The sequence below is a fragment of the Canis lupus genome, unplaced genomic scaffold, assembly GCF_011100685.1.
Source record: "Canis lupus familiaris isolate Mischka breed German Shepherd unplaced genomic scaffold, alternate assembly UU_Cfam_GSD_1.0 chrUn_S162H322, whole genome shotgun sequence".
In the NCBI taxonomy this organism is placed as follows: Eukaryota; Metazoa; Chordata; class Mammalia; order Carnivora; family Canidae; genus Canis; species Canis lupus.
Genome location: NW_023330472.1, coordinates 875 through 14,730, shown reverse-complemented (window position 1 = coordinate 14,730; position 13,856 = coordinate 875). Strand labels below are relative to the sequence as shown.

Sequence of the window (13,856 nt, the reverse complement as noted above, 5' to 3'; positions counted from 1 at the left end):
CACATACACACACACACCCAAATTATTAGACTACTAAACAATTCAGCAAACTTGCAGGATACAAAATCACCACAAATAAAATAACTGAGTTTTCAAACACAAACCACAAACAAAAGGACAATAAGAAAACAATCGCATTGACAAAAGTGTCAAAAAGAATAAGAGACTTAAGAATAAACTCAACTAACAAAGTAAAAAGACCCATAGAGTGAAAAACTGCAAAACACTGCTGAAAAAAATTAAAGATGCAAATAAAATTGTTTAAAATGTCCATTGCACCCAAAGCAATCAACAGATTCATTATAACTCTTATCAAAAATCCTATTTTTGGCAGAAACAGAAAAACTGCCCTAAAATGGGATCTCAAGAAACTCTGAAACCCAAAACAATATTGAAAAAGCAGAAAAAAGTTTGAGACTTCACAGTTCCTGATATCAATCATATATGAAGCTTCAGAATCAAAACACAGATAGACTGGCCATAAAGACAGACATACAGACCAACGAAACAGAATAGAGAACCCAGGAAAAATACTCTCTGGCATATAATCTCAAAAACACTCTCAGGGGGATCCCTGGGTGGCGCAGTGGTTTGGTGCCTGCCCTTTGGCCCAGGGTGCGATCCTGGAGACCCAGGATCGAATCCCACGTCGGGCTCCCGGTGCATGGAGCCTGCTTCTCCCTTCTGCCTGTGTCTCTGCTTTTCTCTCTCTCTCTCTCTCTCTTGTGTGACTATCATAAAAAAAATAAAAATAAAATAAAAAAACACTCTCAGGATGAATGATCTTCAACCAAGGTGCCAGAACTACTCAATAGGGAAAGGACAATCACTTCAACAAGTGGTGTTGGCAAAACTGAATATTCACATGCAAAAGAGTTATGTTGGATCCTTACCATATACTGTATACAAAAAATTAACATGAAATAAGACCTGTAAAACTCTTAACAAGAAAACAGGTTTCCCTGCTCACATGTAAGCTTCAAGACATTGAATTTGGGAATGATTTCTTGGATATGAAACCAAAAGCAGAGGCAACAAATAAAAATAAATAGGACTACATAAAATCTTTGAAAACTTCTGGGAAATAAAGTAAGCAATCAACAGAGTGAAAAGACAACCTACAGAATGGAAGAAAATATTTGCATATCATATATCTGATAAGGGGTTACTATCCAGAATATGTAAAGAGCTCCTACAACTCAACAAAAATACATGAGCAAAGAACTTGAACAGACATTTCTCCAATGAGCACATGAAAAGACGTTCAATATCATTAATCATTAAAGAAAGTACAAATAAAATTACAAAGAGGTATCACCTTATAGCCACTATCTAAAAACAAAACAAAACACAAAAAATAACAACTGCTGGCAATAATGTAAAGAAACTGGAACTTTGTGCCCTGTTGGTGAGAATCTACAGTGGTCCAGCCACTATGAAAACAGTATGAAAGTTCCTCGAAAATTAAAAATGAAATTGCCATGTGACCCTGAACAATTCCACTTTGGCTTATATACCCAAAAGAATTGAAAGTAGGAGCTCAAAGAGATATTTGCAAATTCACATTCATTGCAGCATTATTCACAATAGCCAAGAGGTTAAAGCAAATCAAATGTCCATCAATAGATGAATAAACAAAATGTGGTTTATACACACACACAGACACACACAAACAATGGAATATCATTCACCTTAAAAAAAAGGAGGAGATCCTGTCACATGCTATAACATGAGTGAAACTTGAGAATATTACACTAAGTGAAATAAGCCAGTCAGAAAAAGAAAACTGTGTAGCTGTATTTTTATAAGGTATCAAAAGTAGCCAAACTCACAGAAACAGAAAATAGAATGGTGGTTGCCAAGGGTGAGGAGGGCAGGAGAAACGGGGAGTTGTTTGATGTGTACAGAGTTTCAGTTTTGCCATATTAAAAAAAAAGTTCTGGAGATCTGTTACACAACAATATGAATATACTTAATACTACTGAACTGAATGCTTAACAGTGGCCACTATGGTAAATTCTATGTTACACACTTTACAATTAAAAACATGAGTGTGACACTCAAAGACAGACTAAGGAAGAAATGAAATTACTACAAATTAAACAGTAGCCAGGGGCAGCCCGGGTGGCTCAGCAGTTTAGCGCCGTCTTCAGCCCAGGTTGTGATCCTGGGACAAGGGATCGAGTCCCACATTGGGCTCCCTGCATGGAGCCTGCTTCTCCCTCTGCCTGTGTCTCTGTCTCTCTGTGTCTCTCTCATGAATGAATAAATAAAATATTTTAAAAAATTAACAGTAGCCAGGATAGTGGCCCAATAATCCCGAGATTATTATAAGAGATAGGAAAGCTTATTTCTATCAACAAGCAAACTGATTTAAGCAACATTTGGCAAATACAAGCCAGCCTGCATTGTAGAGCACGCGTGGCAGTCTTGGAACTCAAGACTGAAACATAAATCACCGTTGTAATTAGGGGCCTGGGTGGCCTCAGCTGGTGCAGTGTCTGCCTTCTGCTTCAGGTCACGATTTCAGGGTCCAGAGATGGAGCCCCCAGTGCGGGCTCCCTGCTCAGCGAGGGACCCTGCTTCTCCCTCTGCCCCTTACTCAGGCTCATGCTCATGTTGCACACGTTTGCTCCCTTCTCTCTCTCTCCCTCTCTCTCTCTCTCTCAAATAAATAAAATCTGTAAGAAAAAATTATTGGTGTAGTTAATGCACACTTTTCTGGGAAGAGATACTAACACCAGGGGATTACACTATAAATTAGGGGTACAGTAAATGGTTTTAACCATCACTATCAATTATAACTGACAACCCCAACTGCTACACCAAAGTAGATAATGTAGTAAATTTCATGACACTCATTTACTTTGGAAAATTTTCGAACTGTGGTTAAACAGTGGTGCAACCCCACAATATTTCTGTGCCTTCTCCTCTTCCAGGCACCTAGGAAGAGAACGGCACTTCCCCACCTCCTTGAAGTAAGTTTGGGTCTTATGACTTGCCCTGACCCATAAAAAGAAAGCATCAGGTTTGTCCCTCCCGGGAAGACGCGTTTTAAGAGAATCTTACATCTCTTTCCCAAGCTGTCCAATGTTCAAGGGAATGGCACCTCCACCAGCACAATCCTGACAGAGAGGACATGGAGCTGAGCACCCCACCAGTGTGCAATGGACAGAGAGCATGAGCCAGAATGAACATTTATTCTTGGAATTGTTTGCTGCCAAAGCACAACCTAACCCATCCTGACATACCAGCCATTTGCAAAAATCAATGGTATACTTTGTAAATAATAGGAATCATTTAGTCTAAGTATTTATATTACTATTTACTAGGTACTAATTAATATTGTGTGGTTCAACCCAGTAGTGCCTAAAAATAGAGTCCACTAAAAACATCTGCAATGAATCTGGGTATTTATAAACATGATTTCATGTGTTTATTCACTTGACAACACAGAAATCTGCAAATCGTCTAGTTTTGTCAGTTTCTCAGGCCCTAATACATGGCTATAAAAAATACAAGCTTTCTAAAAATCAGTTGTTTGTTAAATATTATTTATAATATCAAAGTTAATTGTTATTTTCTAACTAGAGACAGCACTAAAGAGGTAAACTAAATGTCACACACAGTGATTGTTAATGCATATTTATATACATGTTTTTTTAAAGCTATCACACATAGTGATGAAAGAAAACATGCAATTCAAAAGCACTGGCCATGGATAATATAAACAACTTTCTACTAAGTTAGGTTTTCATCCATGGTGGTCTGTCTTTACACGCTTAAAGGAAATTCTCACTTTCTGGCATATGAGGGGATGTTCATAACATACTCATCAACGACAATGGTTTCCAAAGGTGAAAATAAAAGGGAGTAAGTCCCTTAAAGAACCTATTCTTATACAGAAAATAGTGAATACTGTATTTTTTTTAAATTTTTATTTATTTATGATAGTCACAGAGAGAGAGAGAGAGAGAGAGAGAGAGGCAGAGACATAGGCAGAGGGGAGAAGCAGGCTCCATGCACCGGAGAGCCTGATGTGGGATTCGATCCCGGGTCTCCAGGATCGCGCCCTGGGCCAAAGGCAGGCGCCAAAACCCGCTGCGGCCACCCAGGGATCCCAGTGAATACTGTATTAACTAAAAGGGAATCTGTTCTCAGACTTGGAGTCTATTATAACTCAAGGGTACCTTTAACAGTATTTCATTGCCATATATCTTTTAAAGCTAGCTTCTCCAACTATGTCAATACTTCACCGTTCATTAATATTAGTTCCTGGAATCTACTGACCACACTTTGTCAATCTGTTAAATTTGCATATCACCACTCTGAAATGGATTATTTTCATTTCCAGAGTGAAACAAATGAATGGAAAGGGGAAAAAGTTACCATTTCCAAAGTTTCCTGTGAAGATGGAACAAAAATTAAGTTGCCAAGACAAGTACCATGCCAGTCATTGTTCAAAACCATGGGGAAATGTTTACATAAGAGTGTTTCGCAGAATTCTGCAAAGGCTCTGAGTGGATTCACAGACACGCTGTCTTATACTCACACACTCTGGAAAGATACAACGTGATAGAGAGAAAACTTACTTTATGGTTAATTTAGGTGAAGAAATTTTAGGATTAGAAGAATGTGACTGAGAATGAAACTAGACCACTCTCTTGCACCATACACAAAGATAAACTCAAAATGGATGAAAGATCTAAATGTGAGACAAGATTCCATCAAAATCTTAGAGAAGAACACAGGCAACACTCTTTTTGAACTTGGCCACGTAACTTCTTGCAAGATACATCCACGAAGGCAAGAGAAACAAAAGCAAAAATGAACTATTGGGACTACATCAAGATAAGAAGCTTTTGCACAGCAAAGGATACAGTCGACAAAACTAAAAGACAACCTACAGAATGGGAGAAGATATTTGCAAATGACGTATCAGATAAAGGGCTAGTTTCCAAGATCTATAAAGAACTTATTAAACTCAACATCAAGAAACAAAACAATCCAATCATGAAATGGGGCAAAAGACATGAACAGAAATTTTACAGAGGAAGACGTAGACATGGCCAACATGCACATGAGAAAATGCTCTGAATCACTTGCCATCAGGGAAATACGAATCAAAACCACAATGAGATACCACCTGACACCAGTGAGAATGGGGAACATTAACAAGATAGGAAACAACAAATGTTGGAGAGGATGTGGAGAAAGGGGAACCCTCTTACACTGTTGGTGGGAATGTGAACTGGTGCAGCCACTCTGGAAAATGGTGTGGAGGTTCCTCAAACAGTTAAAAATAGACCTGCCCTACGACCCAGCAATTGCACTGCTGGGGATTTACCCCAAAGATACAGATGCAATGAAACGCCGGGACACCTGCACCCCGATGTTTCTAGCAGCAATGTCCACAATAGCCAAACTGTGGAAGGAGCCTCGGTGTCCATTGACAGATGAATGGATAAAGAAGATGTGGTTTATGTATACAATGGAATATTACTCAGCCATTAGAAATGACCAATACCCACCATTTGCTTCGATGTGGATGGAACTGGAGGGTATTATGCTGTGTGAAATAAGTCAATTGGAGAAGGACAAAACATTATATGGTCTCATTCATTTGGGGAATATAAAAAATAGTGAAAGGGAATAAAGGGGAAAGGAGAAAAAAATTGAGTGGGAAATATCAGAAAGGGAGACAGACCATGAGAGACTCCTAACTCTGGGAAACGAACTAGGGGTGGTGGAAGTAGAGGTGGGGGGGGTGGGGGTGACTGGGTGACGGGCACTGAGGGGGCACTTGATGGGATGAGCACTGGGTGTTATTCTATATGTTGGCAAATTGAACACCAATAAGAAAATAAATTTATTAAAAAAAAAGAATGTGACTGAAAAGTCTGAAACACAAAAACAAACAAAAAACCGCCAAGGTGTGCAGGGACAGAAAAGAGGAGATACCATATGGAAGCCAGGAAAAAAAAAAAAAAAAAAGGAAGCCAAGAGTCAGTCACTCCCTATTCACACATTCTTGGGAGAAGACAGGCCCACACACAAGGAAGGACAAAGACACACTCTGTGCACATGGATGCCACTCAAAATTAGAGAAAATTAGAAAAATTAGAGGCCTGCTCACACAGGACTTTCCCCAAATGGCATCTTAGTGGGGTCCCCTGGTCTCCCTTCCTAAAATCTCCACACAGCCCCTCAGCCACTTGAGGTTTCTTGGTGCTTATCACAACCTGTGATGGATACATCATTTGTCTTGTCTATGGTTCAGTCTTTCCTAGTCAAATACCAGCCACAAGGGGGCAAAGACATTTATCTATGTCACTCACTGCTGAATTCCAACTGTCTTAGCACAGGGCTTGCCACAGTAGGTGGCTCCGTAAATATTCGCTGAATGAAGAATGAATGTGTGAACACTGGAATCTCTACCAATTTTAGCTATAATAATATCGCAGCATTGCTTATCACCATTGTGTTTGGAAAATTTCTACTATACAACTATAATTATCTCAAGTCATATATTCAATTAACTAAGATAGGTAAAAGACTTCAAATTAGTTCATAAAAGCCTAGTCATTGAATATAGCAATACAGAGGTGTCTGGGTGGCTGACTTGATTAAGCATCCAACTCTTGATCTTGGCTCAGGTCATGGTCTTTGGGTCATGAGATTGAGCCCCATGTTGGGCTCTGGACTCAGTGTGGAATCTGCTTGAGATTCTCTCTCCTCCTTCTACCCCTCTCCTCTCTCTCTCCCTCTCTAACAAATGTTGGGAAAATAAAGAAAATACTAATATAAACATAGAGGTTCCTATCTTCTGAATATTTAGGATCTAATTCCCAAACAATCCAAGGTTACAGGAATATAGACATTATGATATTCACCAATAAACTGACAATGTTCATACCAGCCCTCATTTAAACATTTCTTCCCACCTAATACATGCCCTCTATGCTGTCATTGGTTTTTACCTTGGATGCCATTAACATGACTGCAAAAATACAGGACTTCACAGGGCTGATGAAAATGATGACGAAGTGATGCTGGTGGTAAACAAGCCTCTGAAAGAGGTCTGCTAGTCAGCAACTGAGAAAAATGTAACATATCTGACAAAACTCCCCACTTTGAAAGGGAACAATCTGAATACCGAACTTTAAAAATGAACAAAAACCAAATACTACTGGAGAAACTAAAGTCTTCAAATATTTTTGTTAAACTGCCCTTTTAACTGGAAAAGTCAAAGTGCTATTATAAAATGTTGGCAGCAATATTATGCCAACAAAGGAAAATTCAGCAGGATACAATGCATCCATGCTAAGAATTAGCAGTTACAACTGTAACCTACAATATTCTTAATTACATTTCAAATGTGGTCACATTTTATATTTCCTGTTCCTACATAAAGTTCTGTTCACTTCCCCCACCATTTTCTTGCTCTTTTCGTACCTGTTTAATGCAGATTAATTGTAACTGGCCTTTTCCTACTATGTATTATTACTAGATAAATGGACCACAGAATAACAACATCAACAGAGAAAGCTAACAGGGTTCCGACCTTCACTGAGAGTGAATCTAGCTATGCCAGAAGTGGAACTGAAAATGCATTTATCTCACAAAAACAACCAAAAAAAAATAATAAGCCACCCAAACAGTGTCAGAATACAAAGTACAATAATAAGAATTAGGTTTTCTTTATCCTGAGAGCTAATTTCCCCCACCTCCAGGGCTTTGTCATTTAAGAAATTCCGTTATAAGTGTCATGAAGCCACCAAATTTCTCCAATAATTTTTAAATTAAGGACATCGACCTTTTGCCAATAAACTGTTTCCAGAGAAAGCACAAACTAACGCTTTCTAGGATAAAAACTGATAGCCACTAAAAATAGAGATGAAAACAAAATAGACTATACAGGACAACTGGATTCCTACATGCACAAGAATGTAGATTCTTAGATCCCTATCTCACACCATACACAAAAAATTAGCTCAAATTTTAAATCAAGGGGTAAATCCTCATAACCTTGGGTTTGCAAAGAGATTCTTAGATATGCTACCAAGAGCATAAGCAGCACAAGATAAAATGGACACTGATCTTTATAGAAATTAGAACTTTTGTACAAAGGATACTATCAGACAAGTGAAATGATAGCCTACACAAGGGGAAAAAATATTTGCAAGGCGAAAATATGATAAGGGTTTAATATCTAAAATATATAAAAAATGCCAAACTCAACAACAAAAAGGCAATCAGATCGCCAAAGACTACCCGAAAACATGCTCAACATCATTAGTCATTAGGGAAATGCAAATCAAAACCACAATGAACTACCACTTCATGCCCACGAGAATGGCTATAATCAAAAATTACTCAGTGTAACAGGTAGTGATGAGGATATGGAGAAATTGGAACCCTCATATAATGCTGGTAGGAATGTAAAATGGTGCAGACTCCACGGAAAACACTTTGATGGTTCCTTCTCACAAGCCTAAACAGAATTACTATATAAGCAGGCATTTCAGCTGCTAAGTGTCTACCCAAAAGAACCGCAATCGGGACTCAAAACAGATAGTTGTACAGCAATGTCCATTGCAGCACCATTCACAATAGCCAAAAGGTGGACACATGCAAGTGTCCATCAACAGACAAATGGACAAACAACATGCAGTGTATACACATAGTGCAATGTTATTCAACCATGAAAGAGAAGGAGATTCTGATACATGCTACAACATGGACAAACCTTGAAAGCATTGCATGGAGTGGTATAGTTACAAAAGGGCAAGTACTGTATAGTTCCACTTATGTGAACTATGTAAAACAGTTAAAATATAGAGACAAAGCGTAGAATGGTGGTTGCGGGAGCTGGGGGTGGGCAACAAGGGAAGGTAGCGCTTAACAGCCACAGAGTTTCTGTGTAGAGTGATGAGAAGGTTTTGGAAATAGAGAGTGGTGACGTTTGCACGACATTCTGAATATACCTAATGCCATTACATTGTACGTTAACATGGTAAAAATGGCAAACTTTATACATGTATCTTACCTTAAAGAAAAACTGAAAAATAAAAGCCAACTACATGTACATTATGAAACATTGTACTCCTTACAGCTAAAAGAGAAATCACACCACTGCCATTAAGATTATACAATGAGTCTCAAAATGAAAGACAAAAACTACATAATGAATGAAAATTATTGGCAGAATTCCTGTATGAGAGGACTGTTGCACATACAAAGTTCTGTACAATGCCATGAGACACAACATATTCAGCAACTTGTTTACATGGCATTTCTGTAAAGACTAAGATAATAATCACAATAAGATGATATATTAAACCTTTTTAAATGAAGTTTATTTTTATCTATTTTTAATTCTTTTTCCCTTATTTTTTGTATATTTGTTATTGGGCTTCGATTGGCCAACATATACTACAACACCCGATGCTCATCCCGTCAAGTGCCCCCCTCAGTGCCAGTCACCCTGTCACCCCAACCCCGGCCGACCTCCCCTTCCACCACCCCTTGTTCGTTTCCCAGAGTTAGGTGTCTCTTATGTGCTGTCACCCTCACTGATATTTCCCACTCATTTTCTTTCCTGTCCCCTTGAATCCCTTTCACTAGTTTTTATATTCCCCGAATGAATGAGACCATATGATGTTTGTCCCTCTCCGACTGACTTACTTCACTCAGAATAATATATTAAATCTAACAGACGACAGGGTAACAAATAGAGAATTTGCTTCTGTATCTCCCTCTAGATCTGGTCTAGTCTGATTCACCTGCTTCTTTTGTGTATAAATTTCTGTCACCAATTAACAGTATTTATTGAATACATACAGTACAGTACAGTCACTGCAGGAAAGTCTACTGCTATTACCCACTGTAATAAATAAAGCCATTCATTTGAAAAACTCAACAAAAGGAGAAATGACGGTTGGGCTTTTTGTAATAGCAAGAGTACGCAATGTAGCAGAGTCACTGGCTAACATGTAGTAAGTATGCTAGCAGATATTTACCTTACAAGAAAACTATTAATAGAACAGAAGTGAAAGCCCACCTCTAAGAGCTACTGTGAGAAATGCCACTAAGTGATTTTCCTGTTTAAAAATGAAAAATCCAGGGCAGCCCGGGTGGCTCTGCAGTTTAGCGCCAGCTTCAGTCCAGGGCCTGATCCTGGGGACCGGGGATCGAGTCCGACATCTGGCTCCCTGCTTGGAGTCTGCTTCACCCTCTGCCTGTGTCTCTGCCTCTCTCTCGCTCTGTGTGTCTCTCATGAATAAATAAAATCTTAAAAATTAAATAAAAATTAAATAAAAATGAAAACCCATTATTACATGAAGACGACTTTTTGCTTCATTCATAAATACTTGAGGAGCAGTAACAAGGACAAGAACAAGTGTCCTGGTTTAATTTAAGAATGAAGCTCTATGTACTGATCTCCCCCCAACAAAAGTTGTATCCAAATGCCAAATCACACGCTGCTTTCTGTTCACACAGAACAGCTTGCGGTCAGCCACATACCTAATGAGCTTGATTTGCTATGGAAGAGAACTGTAAAAATAAAAACATGATCCATTCAAAACTCCAGAGTATACCTCATTTTGGAAGCCATTTGAAGAAAAAAGAGCAAGTTGAAGATGCTGATTTTCCATGATGAAATACACTCAACATCAAAAGGGAAAAATAATTCATGTTTTAAATGAAATATGAAAACAAAACATTTGTAGGACATTGGCAAGGCCAATAAAGTCCATTCTAGTTACTTCAAAGGGCTTCTGCAAGTGGCAATATTGCAGTGATATAGTCAAAACCTTTCTTCTTTCGAATCTACTGCTTTAAGAATGGAACTTCATGCTTTTGATGTTGGAAATAAAGGTTAACCAGGTTTCTTAAGATGAGCCTATGGTATAAACAATTTGAATGTTGGCCAAACATTTTTTTTTAATAAATTTATTTTTTATTGGTGCTCAATTTGCCACCATACAGAATAACACTCAGTGCTCATCCCATCAAGTAAGTGCCCCCATCAGTGCCCGCCACCCAGTTACCCCCACCTGCCACCCACCTCCCCTTCAACTACCCCTAGTTCGTTTCCCAGAGTTAGGAGTCTGTCATGTTCTGTCTCCCTTTCTGATATTTCCCACTCATTTTTTCTTTCCCCTTTAATCCCTTTCATTATTTTTTATATTCCCCAAATGAATGAGACCATAAAATGTTTGTCCTTCTCCGATGGACTTATTTCACACAGCATAATACCCTCCAGGTCCATCCACGTCGAAACAAATGATGGGTATTGGTCATTTCTAATGGCTGAGTAATATTCCATTGTATACATAAACCACATCTTCTTTACCCATTCATCTTTCGATGGACACCGAGGCTCCTTCCACAGTTTAGCTATTGTGGACACCGCTGCTAGAAACATCGAGGTGCAAGTGTCCTGGCGTTTCATTGCATTTGTATCTTTGGGATAAATCCCTAGCAGTGCAATTGCTGGGTCCTAGGGCAGGTCTATTTTTAACTCTTTGAGGAACCTCCACACAGTTTTCCAGGGTGGCTGCACCATTGCACATTCCTACCAACAGTGCAAGAGGGTTCCCTTTTCTCCGCATCCTCTCCAACTTTTGTGGTTTCCTGCCTTGTTAATCTTCCCCATTCTCACTGGTGTGAGGTGGTATCTCATTGTGGTTTTGATTTGTATTTCTCTGATGGCCAGTGATGCGGAGCATTTTCTCATGTGCTTCTTGGCCATGTCTGTGTCTTCCTCTGTGAGATTTCTGTTCATGTCTTTTGCCCGTATCTTGATTGGATTGTTTGTTTCTTTGCTGTTGAGTTTAAGAAGTTCTTTACAGATCTTGGATACTAGGCCTTTAACTGAGAAGTCATTTGCCAATATCTTCTGCCATTCTGTAGTTGTCTTTTAGTTTTGTTGACTGTATCTTTTGCTGTGCAAAAGCTTCTTACCTTGATGAAGTCCCCATAGTTCATTTTTGCTTTTGTTTCTCTTGCCTTCATGGATGTATCTTGCAAGAAGTTACTGTGGCCAAGTTCGAAAAGGGAGTTGCCTATGTTTTCCTCTAGGATTTTGATGGATTCTTGTTTCACATTTAGATCTTTCATCATTTTATCTTTGTATATGGTGCAAGAGAGTGGTCTAGTTTCATTCTTCTGCATGTGGATGTCCAATTTTCCAGCACCATTTACTGAAGAGACTGTCTTTTTTCCAGTGGATAGTCTTTCCTCCTTTGTCAAATATTAGTTGACCATAAAGTTGAGGGTCCACTTCTGGATTCTCATTTCTGTTCCATTGATCTATGTGTCTGTTTTTGTGCCAGTACCACACTGTCTTGATGACCACGGCTTTGTAGTACAACCTGAAATCTGGCATTGTGATGCCCATGGCTATGGTTTTCTTTTTTAAGATTCCCCTGGCTATTTGGGGTTTTTTCAGATTCCACACAAATCTTTTTTTTTTTAATTTTTTTATTTATTATTTATGATAGTCACACAGAGAGAGAGAGAGAGAGGCGGAGACACAGGCAGAGGGAGGAGCAGGCTCCATGCCTGGGAGCCCGATGTGGGATTCGATCCCGGGTCTCCAGGATCGCGCCCTGGGCCAAAGATAGGCGCCAAACCGCTGCGCCACCCAGGGATCCCCCCACACAAATCTTATAATAATTTGTTCCAACTCTCTGAAGAAGTCCATGGCATTTTGATAGGGATTGTATTAAACGTGTAAATTGGGATCCCTGGGTGGCGCAGCGGTTTAGCACCTGCCTTTGGCCCAGGGCGTGATCCTGGAGACCCGGGATCGGGCTCCCGGTGCATGGAGCCTGCTTCTCCCTCTGCCTGTGTCTTTGCCTCTCTCTCTCTCTCTGTGACTATCATAAGTAAATAAAAATTAAAAAATAAATAAAAATAAACGTGTAAATTGCCTTGGGTGATCACTGACATTTTCACAATATTAATTCTTCCAATCCTTGAGCATGGAGTATTTTTCCATCACTTTGTGTCTTCCTCACTTTCTTTCAGAAGTGTTCTGTAGTTTTTAGGGTATACATCCTTTACCTATTTGGTTAGGTTTATTCCTAGGCATCTTATGCTTTTGGGTGCAATTGTAAAAGGGATTGACTCCGTAATTTCTCTTTCTTCAGTCTCATTGTTAGTGTACAGAAATGCCACTGAATTCTGGGCATTGATTTTGTATCCTGCCACACTTGGGCCGAACATTTTTAAAAGAAGTAAACAGAACTTATTTAAAAGAAAAAAAGTTATGTATGTATTGAAGTCTTTAAAAGAGCCAGAGGAAAAAAACATGCTTTGAAAGATTACTTCAAATCAGAGATCCTGACAGCTGACCTCTAACTAGAAATTTTAGGAATAATCATTTCATCATCTTTCACTATACTGAAATATAAATAGATGATAGATAGATAGATAGATAGATAGATAGATAGATAGATAGATGATAGATAGATAGATAGATACACAGATAGATAACAAGAGCCTACCTAGCATTCTTTGCTTACTAAAAATGCCATTCAAGAAGACGCAGGTGGCCTGGGTCGAGGTCCTGGGATCAAGTCCCTTGTTGGGCTCCCTGCTTGGAGCCTGCTTCTCCCTCTGCCTGTGTGTCTGCCTCTCTCACGACTAAATAAATAAAATCTAAAAAAAAAAAAAAAAAGAACACAGGCAAACAGGGAGATCATTCAAGATAGTCACATAAAAACTTCTGAAATCCTTTCCCTCAACAGACACAATATATCTACAGCTACATATAAAACAATTATCTCTGAGCAGGACAGCTACTCCACAACGAAGAATTAAACAGACAGGGAGGAGAGACAGAT

At 39.0% G+C, this 13,856-nt stretch overlaps 1 protein-coding gene across 1 annotated transcript in view; it reads right to left on the bottom strand.

Annotated features, from left to right (window-relative positions):
- LOC119878443 (armadillo repeat-containing protein 4-like) overlaps positions 1–13,651 on the bottom strand; it is a 44,913-nt gene extending 31,262 nt beyond the window's left edge. Inside the window, exon 1 of the mRNA XM_038589071.1 lies at positions 13,518–13,651. The gene's annotated coding sequence lies outside the window, so the exon portion shown is untranslated. The remainder of the gene's footprint in view (positions 1–13,517) is intronic.
- Positions 13,652–13,856: the final 205 nt, after the last annotated feature.